The following is a 12,266-nucleotide window of genomic DNA, read 5'->3' as shown; positions in this document are numbered from 1 at the left end:
CATTATTATTTTTACTTAGAAGTGGTAGCTCCCACACTAGAAGAACGGTCCTCAATGGACTCCTCTAGGTAACTTTTTCCATTTTCTTCTAACAATTTTTTTTTTATTTTCCTCTTTTCTGTTTTTCTCCTTATGCTCACATTTTCCAAGTCACTTTTTCACATTTGACAAGATCACGATTTACATGAACATCCTCAACTACTCAATGCCTTGGAGTGAGCATAATTTACTCATCATCATTCGATTGGAAGTATGATCACTCAGAGAGTGCCTTTCGGAAATTTTCCTTCACTGTTCAGTTATTGCACAAATAAATAGGATGATTATGAATATGCAGTATGCCTAATATCCTAGTAATAGTCATGCACAAACGGATGTTGTCTCTGGTGTTGGCAACACCATGGACAACACTGAACAAATGTTTTTAAAGTACACACATGCTGATAGATTTTCGAAGATTGGAAAATCTCTCAAAATCCAAAGGTTTCGTGAAAATATGGGCCAGCTGGTTTTCAGTCCTGACAAACTCCAATCGTATAATACCTTTTTCAACCAAGTCTCGAATAAAATGATGTCTTATATCTATGTGTTTAGTTCGAGAGTGTTGAACAGGGTTCTTAGAAATGTCTATGGCACTAGAGTTGTCACAATACACAATCATTATGTCATTATGAAACCCATAATCATTGATCATTTGATTCATCCACATAAGTTGAGAGCAACAATTGGCAGCTGCCACATATTCAGATTCAGCTGTGGACAGGGAGACACAGTTTTGTTTCTTGCTAGCCCATGATACAAGATTATTTCCTAAATAAAAACACCCTCCCGAGGTGCTTTTCCTATCATCTAAATCACCTGCCCAATCAGAGTCAGAGAAACCTACCAAGTTTGTGTTTGTGTCATGAGTGTACCACAAACCAAATTCTAGTGTACCTGCAATGTATCTTAGTATACGTTTCACAACTTTAAGGTGCGAAATTTTTGGATCTGCTTGGTACCTAGCACATAAGCACACACTGAACATAATATCGGGTTTAGTAGCAGTCAGGTACATAAGACTCCCAATTATGCTACGATACATGGTGTTGTCAACACCCTCGACAACACCATCCTTAGATAACTTGTCACTCGACCCCATAGGTGTTCTCACATGTTTTAAGCTGTCAGTAGAGAACTTTTTGATCAGATTTTTTGCATACTTGGACTGACACAAGAATATACCATCATGCAATTGCTTAACTTGTAATCCAAGAAAGAAATTTAGTTCTCCTACCATGCTCATTTCGAATTGAGACGCCATGCTGTCCACAAACTTACTCACAAGTATTTGGGATGAGGCACCGAAAACAATGTCATCAACATATACTTGACAAATCAAAATATCATTATTTAGTTGTTGAATGAAAAGGGTTTTGTCAACCTCACCTCATTTGAACCCCAAGTCTATCAGATAGTCAGTTAACCTGTCGTACCAAGCACGTGGAGCCTGTTTCAGTCCATACAGGGCCTTTTTCAGTTTGTAGACATGGTCCATGTGGTGAGGATCTTCAAATCTCTTAGGTTGACAGACATAAGCTTCTTCATTTAAAATGCCATTCAAGAAAGCATTTTTCACATCCATTTGATACAATTTAATACGCATATGACATGCAACAGCAAGTAACAATCGGACAGACTCCATTCGTGCCACAGGTGCGAAGGTTTTATCAAAATCCACCCCCTCAACCTGTGTATACCCTCGAGCTACCAATCGTGCCTTATTTCGAATAATGTTACCGGATTCATCTGTTTTATTTTTGAATATCCATTTTGATCCAATAACATTGACGTTCGAAGGTCTGGGAACTAAGTCCCGCACATCATTGCGGACAAATTGTTCTAGTTCTTCATGCATGGAATTAATCCAAAATTCATCCTTTAGAGCCTCATTCACATTTTTAGGTTCAATTGAAGACACAAAGCATGAGTGGCTTACCTGGGCGAATGTGGAGTTCATACACACTAATCCGATCATTTTCCGGTAGTCACCCTTCTCCTTTTTCCTTGTTTGCACATCCTTATGTATTTCACCAATAATTTGTGACGATGGGTGATTCTTTTGAATTTTTCTGGTAATATCTCTTCCTTCATTGTGTATCACTTCATCATAGTCGTCGTTTTCATTTTCCATGGCTTCAATTCTGGTTAGTGGCGGTGTTGTACATGGTGTTGCTTCATTGGTCTCAACACTAACCTCAACACCAATGCTGGTTGATGGCTCACTTGAATCCAACAGTCCCTCAGTATCATCCTCTTTAGATTTTCCTGTTAGTCCTGCAAGATCATCAAAAACGACATTAATAGATTCAATGGTAGTTCTTGTTCTTAAGTTAAACACAAGATAAGACCGCTATTCATTGAATATCCGAGAAATAGGCGCTTATCACTTTTGGAATCGAATTTTGCGAGATGTTCTCGATCATTTAGGACGTGGCAAATACATCCGAAAACATGAAAGTATTTGAGGTTTGGTTTCCTCCCCATGATGATTTTATAGGAGGTCATAGTGGATCCACTTCTTAGAAACACACGGTTAGAAATGTGACAAGCTGTGTTCAAGGCTTCAGCCCAAAACCTTTTAGACACATTCTTTGAGCTCAGCATGACTCGTGCCATTTCTTGAAGAGTTCGATTCTTCCTTTCGGCTATACTATTTTGTTGAGAAGTTTTAGGAGCAGAAAATTCATGAGAGATTCCTTTCTTTTCACATAGGGAAGTAAAGAGAGAATTTTCAAATTCTTTCCCATGATCAGTTCGTATTCTAACAACTCTCTCATCATGCAATTTGGTTATTCTTGCATGCAGTTTCTTGAAGACATCAAACGTATCCGATTTTTCTCTTATAAAACTTACCCAAGTGAAACGAGAAAAATCATCAACACAAAAGAGTGAGTATTTCTTACCTCCCAAGCTTTCAACATCCATTGGACCCATTAGATCCATGTGTAGAAGTTTAAGACACCGTGTTGTCCCAAAGTGTTGCAACACCGGGTGTGCAACACAGGTTTGTTTACCTTTTTGACATGATCCACAAATATATGCATTATCTGAACACAAATTAGGCATACCTCTCACAGCTTCATACTTACAGAGAATTTTCAAGGTCTTGAAGCTCACATGACCTAGTTTTTGATGCCATAGATCCAGATTGCTTACCGTGGCACTTCGACAATCATTACTATCTCCCACAAGATAGCAATTATCAGCAGACCGTGTTCCTGTCATAACACAAACATTTGCATCATTAAAAATTTCACAATTATTCTTGTTGAACCTAATATGTAAGTCATCGTCACAAAGTTGACTTTTGCTTATTAAATTCGAGTTAAGTCCTTCAACATGTAGGACATTGTGAAGTATGGGAAGCCCATCAACATTCAGGGTTCCTTTGCCTACAATTCTCCATTTGGCACCACCTCCATAAGTTACACGTCCACTTTTTAGTTCAGAATAATCAATGAGGTGTTCTTTAGAACCTGTCATGTGACGGGAACACCCACTGTCAAAGTACCATGCTCCTGCAATGTTAGTTTTCAACGATGTATAAATGACATTCCATTGTATAACAGTTTTTGGTACCCAAATTTTCTTAGTGGAAGAACTTTTGGATGTGGTGTTGGACATGGTGTTGGACAATACCTTATGCAACACCTTATTTGAATGCCACCTGAGATAGTCAGTTCTGAGTTTGTAGCAGAAAGGTTTGATGTGTCCAGTCTTACGACAGTAGTGACAGATGAAATGATGCTTTCGCTACTCTGGATTTGAGATTGATACATGCTTCTTGTCTTGAGCCATCTTTGCTGAGGAGTGACTTTTTGGCGGTGAGGAACCTGAACTGGATGTTTTCAGCGTCTGTTCAGAGACCAGCTTTGAGCTTTGTACAGTTTTCATGGGTGGATTTTCTGTTTTAGTGACATCATCGACTCCTGCACCTTTCACACATACTGTGGACCTTGAACTGGAGTTAGACGACTCACCATGTTCATACATACTTGCAACATAACCAAGGCCAGATCTGCTGTCCTTTCCCATAGTCAGTACTGTGTCAAGTTTTGATGAGCTTGTATTGAATTTGGCAAGAGTTTTTGATGCTTTCTCAAAATCATCTTTGACTTTACACAGTTCAAGATCCTTCCTACTCAGCAAAACTTCTAGACGAGACAAGTTGCTCTTCAACTCAGTGTTTTCTTTTGACAGTAATGAGTTTGCCTTATGATAGGATCGATTAACGTATCAAGAGTGTTTAGAAGGGGGGGTTGAATAAACACTCACAATTAAAACTGATCTTTTCGAATTTTGAGTTCAGTTTGGTGACAAACTGATTCTCGGAATCTTGTTGGTCAATGACAATCAGTTAAACTAAAGTAGTTGCGGAAAATAACTGACTGAAAGATAGAATACGAAACTGAAATAAAGTAGGCAAGAGTTGTTTCTGGATGTTCGGAGAATTTAATTACTCCTACATCACCCCTTTTATCTCACGGATAGGATATCCACTAAAAGACTTTGATCAAATACAAGAGTTGTACTGACCCACTTCAGTTTGGACTTAACACTCCCAAAACTGAAACTCTTAGTTTAACAGGATGTTCTCAGTGCGTAACTGATCTTAGTACTATCAAATTTCAACGATTTTTACAACTTGCTAGTGAGCTCAAATTGTAGCCTTAACTGCTACGAATTTATCAAATAAGAGTGAGCTGAGATTTTGACAGAGTGACAGCAAGCTTTTGATTAAAATAATCTCGTTATCTTTTTAGCTGTTCTTCTGTCACATTTATAGGCTTCCCTTCCAACGGTAACTTGAGATGAATTTGAATCTTTGTATCCGTTGAATTCTTCTTGATTATTCCTTGGGCATTATTTGCTTCGTTTATCGTGATGCGGCCTCTTAATTGCTTTCGCCGAAATGCGTTGTTCCAAGTGCGTCGTTCCACATTCAGTTGCAATCTGCTATGTTCTTTCCTGAGACATATTCAGTTGAAGAGTGCCTAGCATCAGGCTGAATATATCAACTGATCAGTTTCCAACTGATCAGTTTCCAACTGATCAGTCAGTTGATTTCAGTTATTAAGTCCAGTTGCTGAGTTAAGTTTACTTGATCAGTTGGTTCGTATTTTTCATATTTTGTCAAACGCCGGAATTTAGTTTCCAACAATTTCCCCCTTTATGGTGTTTGACAAAACTAAGTAGATAATAACTGAACGTCTGAGATTATTGTAGATAAAATAAGAGATTGAATTTCTTGTACTGAAAGAAGTCTTGATTTAATAACAACTGAATTTAATAATCTGGTTAACTGCTTTTTAACAAGATGATTTCTTCTGCTGTTTCTCAAGATGCTCTTTGATCTTTGATTTCTTCCCCCTTTTTGTCAAACAATTCCATCCTCTCAGATAATTTTCGAACGTCAGTGGAAAGAATTTTTACATCTGCGGAGATACTTGAGACAGCAGTTTGTAAACAAGTCTGCAGCAATTCCATTTTATTAGAGACAGAAGTTTCAAATCGATGAACTCGTTGACTAATTATATCCTGAGTTGTAAATAGACTTTGAGCTAGACCTCTGTTCATTTCATCCATAGTTTTGGTAAGAGACTCCATGTTTGCCTGAATAGCTTTCAGTTTTGCAGAGTCATATTCAATTGAAGAATCCAATTTGACAGTATGAGAGAATTGTGTAGATTGAATTCTCTTGATTTCAGTAATCATTTGCTGCATATTGTGCTGCATATTTTGGATTTCTTCAAGAACAAGATCCATTTCTGTGGATTGAGGAGGAGGTGACTGATGAGAGGATTCCGGTCTTCTTGTGGTTTGATCAAATATAACTAACTCTTGGTTAGTTGTTACTGTTTCAGCAACATTTTGAACTGAAGTCATTGTTGCAGCAATTTCTTCTGGAACTTGAGAGGGAGAAAGTGGATTTTGATCAGCAGATGAGCTGCCTGGAGGAATAATAGAGTCTGATGAAGCCAAAATTGGTGCCTCTAGAGGATGATCTTGGGGATCAATTGGCACAACAGTTGGAATAGTTTGTTCAGCAGATGAATCTGGCTGAACTGGTGCTTCTGAAGAGATAGGAGGCTCTGGATTGATTTGATCAACGGGATGATCAACTTTATCAGAAATAGATTCACTCAATTGGGATTCTTGCACCACTGTTTGAATAATTTCATCAATGTTTGCGAAAGATAATTCTGCTTCAGTGTACATTTGATGCTCACCAGTAGGTGATTGAGACATATCCTGAACTGGCTCTTCAGTTGGAATATTATCATGTTCTGAGGATGACTCTTTCTGCTTAGAGGGAGGGTCTTCAACTATTTCCTCTTCATCATCGTCTGAATCTCCTTTATGAAGGACTAACTCTTGATCCATTTCCCAAAACTTTATCTGAGATAGCAAGCCAATCAGATCGGTGTCTAGCTGAGTAATCACCGCATGATCAGCATAGGCAGTAGGATTTGTTGGAACGTAGTTAGCCTTCAGTTTGTCAATAATTTGTGCTAACTTCTTGACTCTCATCTGATCAAATAAATATGTTTTTCTCTCCATAGCTTGAGCAATGGTGGCAGCTTTGACTATCTTGAGGACAGAAGCTTCCAGTTTGATGAACTTGTTAAGCTGAGATTTCTTTCTTAGTTGCTTGGCAAAAATATGTGTACGATAGGCTGTCCAAGCATCATAGAGTTGAAGTTTTGATGCTGCAAAATCATTAACCTCATCCCAAACAAGATCAATGTGGGTTTGAATGTGATTGGATGGCCTTGGTTCTTCAATTAATTTGCCTTTGCCTTTATCAGAACTGAGGATGTGTGGAATTTCCAGACCAGTTCGAGTAGTATCCACCCGTTCTATAATACTGATGCCTTTGGGTCGGGCAGGTGCCAGGACAGTAGGACGAATAATATTAATCAGAGGGGCTTTGATCTTAACTGTTTCTCTCTTTGCACCAGCTGATTTTTCTGGTGGGATGATCTTCAGAGGGACTGCTTCAATTGGCTGCTGAGCATCTGAAGATATTAGCTTGTCAGTAGGAATAGATTCCTCTGTAGTTGTTGGTTTAATCCTCTGGGTTCTTGGTTTCTTGGCAATCTTTGGGGAAAGAGTTTTCTCTGAATCGGATTCCTCCACAACTAATTTCCTTTTTGCTGACTTCAGTTGAGCCAATGTCTTGGCCTTTTTCACTGATTTAGGAGCCGCATGTTGAGTCCCAATCTCCTGTTTTATCTTTACAAACTGAGCAGGAGAAATGTCCAATTTTGTCTTGGGTGGCATAGTATTCTTCGCATTGAAGACTTTGAATTTGGATGATTTTTCTGAATTATCTGCCACTAACTCCTTCACTTTCAGCAGATAGCTCAGTTGCACTGCAAAGCCTTTGGACTGTTTGGATGATAGAAACATATTCTTTAAAATATTGAATATAAGATGCTTCCAGTTGAATTTACGTTCAGCCATAATGATAGAAATAACTTGAAATTTTTCCAATGTAAGTGCAGCAAAAGATCCAGCTTTTACCAAAATTCCTTTGGCGACTATATCAGCAATTAACTGAACCTCGTGCTTCAGTTCCTTCTTTGGATCGGAAACATTGATTTTCCGTCCATCAACAGAAAGTGAGGTTTGCATTTTTTCAACGTCAGATGTTTTAACATCAGAGAAGTGTGCCAGTCCATCAGATGGTAAAGAAAAAATTTCTCCAAAGGAATCTTCAGAGATGGTCAGTAACTGACCATTGATAGTAGAAGCGATGTTTCCATCAGAATTGATCATACCGTTAGAGTAGAATTCCTGAAGTTCTTTGGGGTAGATCTCTTGTGATGATTGTCCCAAGAATGTCCTTAACCCAGCAGTTTCGAGTTTTTGAAAAGCGTTCTTGACATCAGCGTCACCGAAAGATAGAATGGATCCGAAGTTGATAGCCATTGCATTCAGCATATAAGCAGGAGTTTGATTCGCCATTTTGATAAAATGATCTGAAATTCGTAAACGATAAACTCTGGAATTAGTGTGTTCTTAGAAACTGATTGTATGCGTAAGAAGAAAACTGATTTGAAGCGGGCTTAGTACAATTGTTCGTGACTGTTCAAATTCGGGACACGTGTCAGTCCATTAAAAATTTGAGTAAAAACGTGTGTACGTGTGCTATAAGCGTGTGTACAATTTAAAGGTTCAAATGCTTCCACGTTTTCAAAATGAGATTCATCATTAGATAATAGACAGTCACGTCACTTGATTTGGAATATAATATGTTTTAATTAGTTAACTTATATGAAAAGATTAGTGAAAAACCCAACTGAACGATCATTTGTAAGACTGTGTCCTTTCAGTTGAGAGTTTACTAACATTTGTCTTCTCAGTTAACCTTTTAAAACCATTATTCCCCCTTAATTAGTGCATAAAATAGTTAAAGTGAATAAATTTAAAGGTCAGAAAGATTATCGTTTGCTAAAATGTTGACGACCCTTCAGCTTCCTTAATATTCTGCTATAAATAGAAGTAACACGGTTAGTTTCAGTCATATTGGTGAAAATATTCAAGACGAAAGAATGGCAGATGCGAGTAGCTCGAGTGCTTCGCCATTTTCTCTGGAAGCTAGGAAGGCTGTTATAGAAGACGAAGTCTTCTACAAGAGTCTTCCCTACTGGGAAAAGTTACAGGAGCTTGCGTTCCTGTATAATTCTGGAGAGGCTACCACTCCCGAACTGATGGCAGAGTTAAGAGAAGTGCGGGAGCACTTGCACATAGCTGTGTGGGTGGACATCTTTACGGATGGTCGTATCTATCAGCTGATGCTTCGAAAGGAACTGGAGATCCTTAATCGCATAGCTTCTTCTCACAGATTTCTCAAGACATCATCCTCATCTCTATCCGTTTGGTTGAGAATGTGGATAGATGATATAGAGGCAAAATATGAAAATGTAATCCAAGCAAATATTTATAGTTGAATAAATCATTTATTTTGGTTTAACTTTGTTTTTCTTTTTCCTGCAAGTAATAAGTTTCATTAGTTCTATGAATTGCGATCGAACTGATGATTGGTTAAGCGTTAAGTAATAAATGTCAAACTGATATCAGTTGATAATGAATGACTGATAGTTAAGAAGCCTCGGTACATGAGAAAAACGCTTCGGTTGATTTGAGTCTCTTCAGTTTCCTCAACATTTAAGTTTTATCTGTCTATAAATAAGATGATTAGAATGTGATAATAACAGTTCAATATGTCGGATTCAAGTAACTCTGATGCATGCAGTAGTTCACATATTCAAGTTAATGAGCAAATAAGTCCTTATTTAGAAGAGTTGAAGAAGACAATAGAAGAATATGTCTTGATGAAAGTGATGTCAACATGGTTCAAGATTCATGATTTGCAGAGGGTAAGTAGTAGTGGTGCTGTTCCTACTCGTGCTCAAGCAGCAACAACAAGAAAATACATTGATCGTTTTGAAGTTAGGCATGTTACAGATCTGATTGATGACAAATGTCTGTTAGAAGCAATGTTATGGAAGGAATGGCATGTGGTTGAGAAGATTTCTACAACTAGGTCATTTTCTAGAATCCAAATTTATGAGTTGAATGATTGGATTAGAGAGTGGCAGGATTCAGTTGATTCTATGATATCTTATGTAAAATGGAATCGATGGTATTCTTAATAAAGTATTATTTTTAATTTGTTGTGTTCTTATTTTCTGCAAGTAATTCTATTAGTAAAGCAACATGAGTAATAATTTTAAGATAGATCAATTAAACCAAGAATATTGCGAAAGTGAGAAAACTTAGTCTCGGGTAATGGTTTGGTGAAAATGTCAGCTGCTTGTTGCTCAGTTGATATATACTCCAGTCTAATGTCCTTCTTCAAAGCATGATCTCTGATGAAGTGATGTCTGACATCTATATGCTTTGTCCTTGATTGAAGAACTGGATTATAGGTGATGGCAATTATACTCGTATTGTCACAAAATATGGGCGAATTATTTGTAATTACTCCATAATCTTTCAGTTGTTGCTGGATCCAGATCAGTTGTGCGCAGCAACTACCAGCAGCAAGGTATTCTGCTTCAGTTGTTGAGGTAGCTATAGATGTTTGCTTCTTGCTGAACCAAGAGATCGGTCTGTCTCCTAGAAACTGACAAGACCCACTTGTACTTTTGCGATCAAGCTTACATCCTGCATAGTCTGCATCTGAATATCCAACTAAATTGAAAGTAGAGTCTTTAGAATACCATAACCCAACATTTTGTGTGCCCTTAAGATATTTCAAAATTCTTTTAGCAGCTGAGAAATTTGATTGCTTAGGATTTGCTTGAAATCTAGCACACATACACACAACAAATACAATATCAGGGCGACTGGCGGTTAGGTATAACAATGACCCTATTAAACCTCGATATAATGTCGCCTCAACTGATATTCCCCCTTGATCAGTGTCCAATTTTACTGATGAGCTCATGGGAGTATTTGCAGCTGAACATGATTCCATGCCAAATTTCTTCAGCAGCTCCTTTGTATATTTAGTCTGACTGATGAATATGCCAGTTTCCAGTTGCTTCACTTATAGTCCAAGAAAGAATGTCAGCTCACCCATCATGCTCATTTCAAACTTATCCTGCATTAGCTTAGCAAATTTCTCGCATAATTTGGGGTTAGTTGACCCAAATATTATATCATCAACATAAATTTGAACTAATAGAATGTGATCATTCTTAGTGAATTTGAACAAGGTCTTATCAACTGATCCAACAGAAAAATCATGATCAGTTAGGAATTTTGAAAGAGTTTCGTACCAAGCTCTGGGAGCTTGTTTAAGACCATATAAGGCTTTGTTCAAATAATATACATGATCAGGAAAGTTGTGATTTACAAAACCTGGGGGTTGTTCAACATATACTTCCTCTTGTAGCTGGCCATTTAGGAATCCACTTTTGATATCCATTTGATAGACTTTGAAGTTCTTGTATGATGCATAAGCAAGAAACATTCTAATTGCTTCCAGTCTTGCAACTGGAGCATATGTCTCATCATAGTCAATTCCTTCCTCTTGCCTATATCCTTGTGCTACTAGTCTCGCTTTATTGCGCACAACTGAACCATCCTCGTTCAGTTTATTCATGTACACCCATTTTGTACCTATAACAGTTTTTGAAACTGGTCTTGGAACTAAGTTCCAGACATTGTTATGAGTGAACTGATTTAGCTCTTCTTGCATTGCATTTACCCAGTTAGGATCAACAAGATCTTCATCAGTTTTCTTTGGTTCTAGTTGTGAAACAAAAGCTGAATAGATAAATAAATTTAACATTTGATTGCGAGTTCTTACTGGATCAGATGGATTTCCTATTACCAGTTCAGGTGGATGTGATTTTCTCCATCTGTATTCAGTATTTGTTGTATCAGCAATTTCTTCAGTTGGTAACTGAACACAGTTTTCAGTCTCAGTTGGTGCTTCGTCAACTGGTATTTGAATGTTATCACTATGCTCTATCAACTGATCATTAGCAACGACTTCCTTTGCATCTGATTTATCCAGTACTTCTGGTTCAGGTGTTTGAAATATGTTTTGATTATTATGACATTCATTTTTGTCATCATCTTCCAAACTGATATCTGTAAATCGATCAACTAGCTCAACTTGATCAGTTGGCTTATCAGTTAGTTCAGTTTCATCGAAATCAACATGAGCTGATTCTTCAACATTTAGGGTTTTCTTGTTGAAGACTCTATAAGCTATACTAACTGATGAGTATCCAAGAAATATTTCCTATGCAGATTTAGCATCAAACGCTTTTAAATAATTTTTACCATTATCAAGGATAAAACATGTGCAGCCGAATATTTTGAAATAAGTAATTATACTTTTTCTTCCATGTCAGATCTCATGTGGTTTTTTCATATGATTCTTATTAATCATTGATCTGTTCTGAGTATAACACGCATTGTTTATTGTCTCTGCCCAAAACCTTTGAGAAATACCAGAATCAGCAAGCATTGTTCTAGCAGCTTCTTTAAGGGTCCGATTTCTTCTCTCAGCTACACCATTTTGCTGAGGAGTTCTGGCTGCTGAGAGCTCATGCTTAATTCCAGTATTCTCTAGAAAATTTGAAAGAGTTTGATTGATGAATTCAGTTCCTCGATCTGATCTGATTCGATCAATTCCAACTGATTTTTCATTTAAAAGTCTTTTGAAGAGCTTTATTAGTTGTGAAGCAGTTTGGTCT

The sequence above is a fragment of the Primulina tabacum genome, chromosome 16 (genome assembly GCF_025594145.1).
Source record: "Primulina tabacum isolate GXHZ01 chromosome 16, ASM2559414v2, whole genome shotgun sequence".
Classification (NCBI taxonomy): Eukaryota; Viridiplantae; Streptophyta; class Magnoliopsida; order Lamiales; family Gesneriaceae; genus Primulina; species Primulina tabacum.
This window is presented reverse-complemented; position numbering follows the sequence as displayed.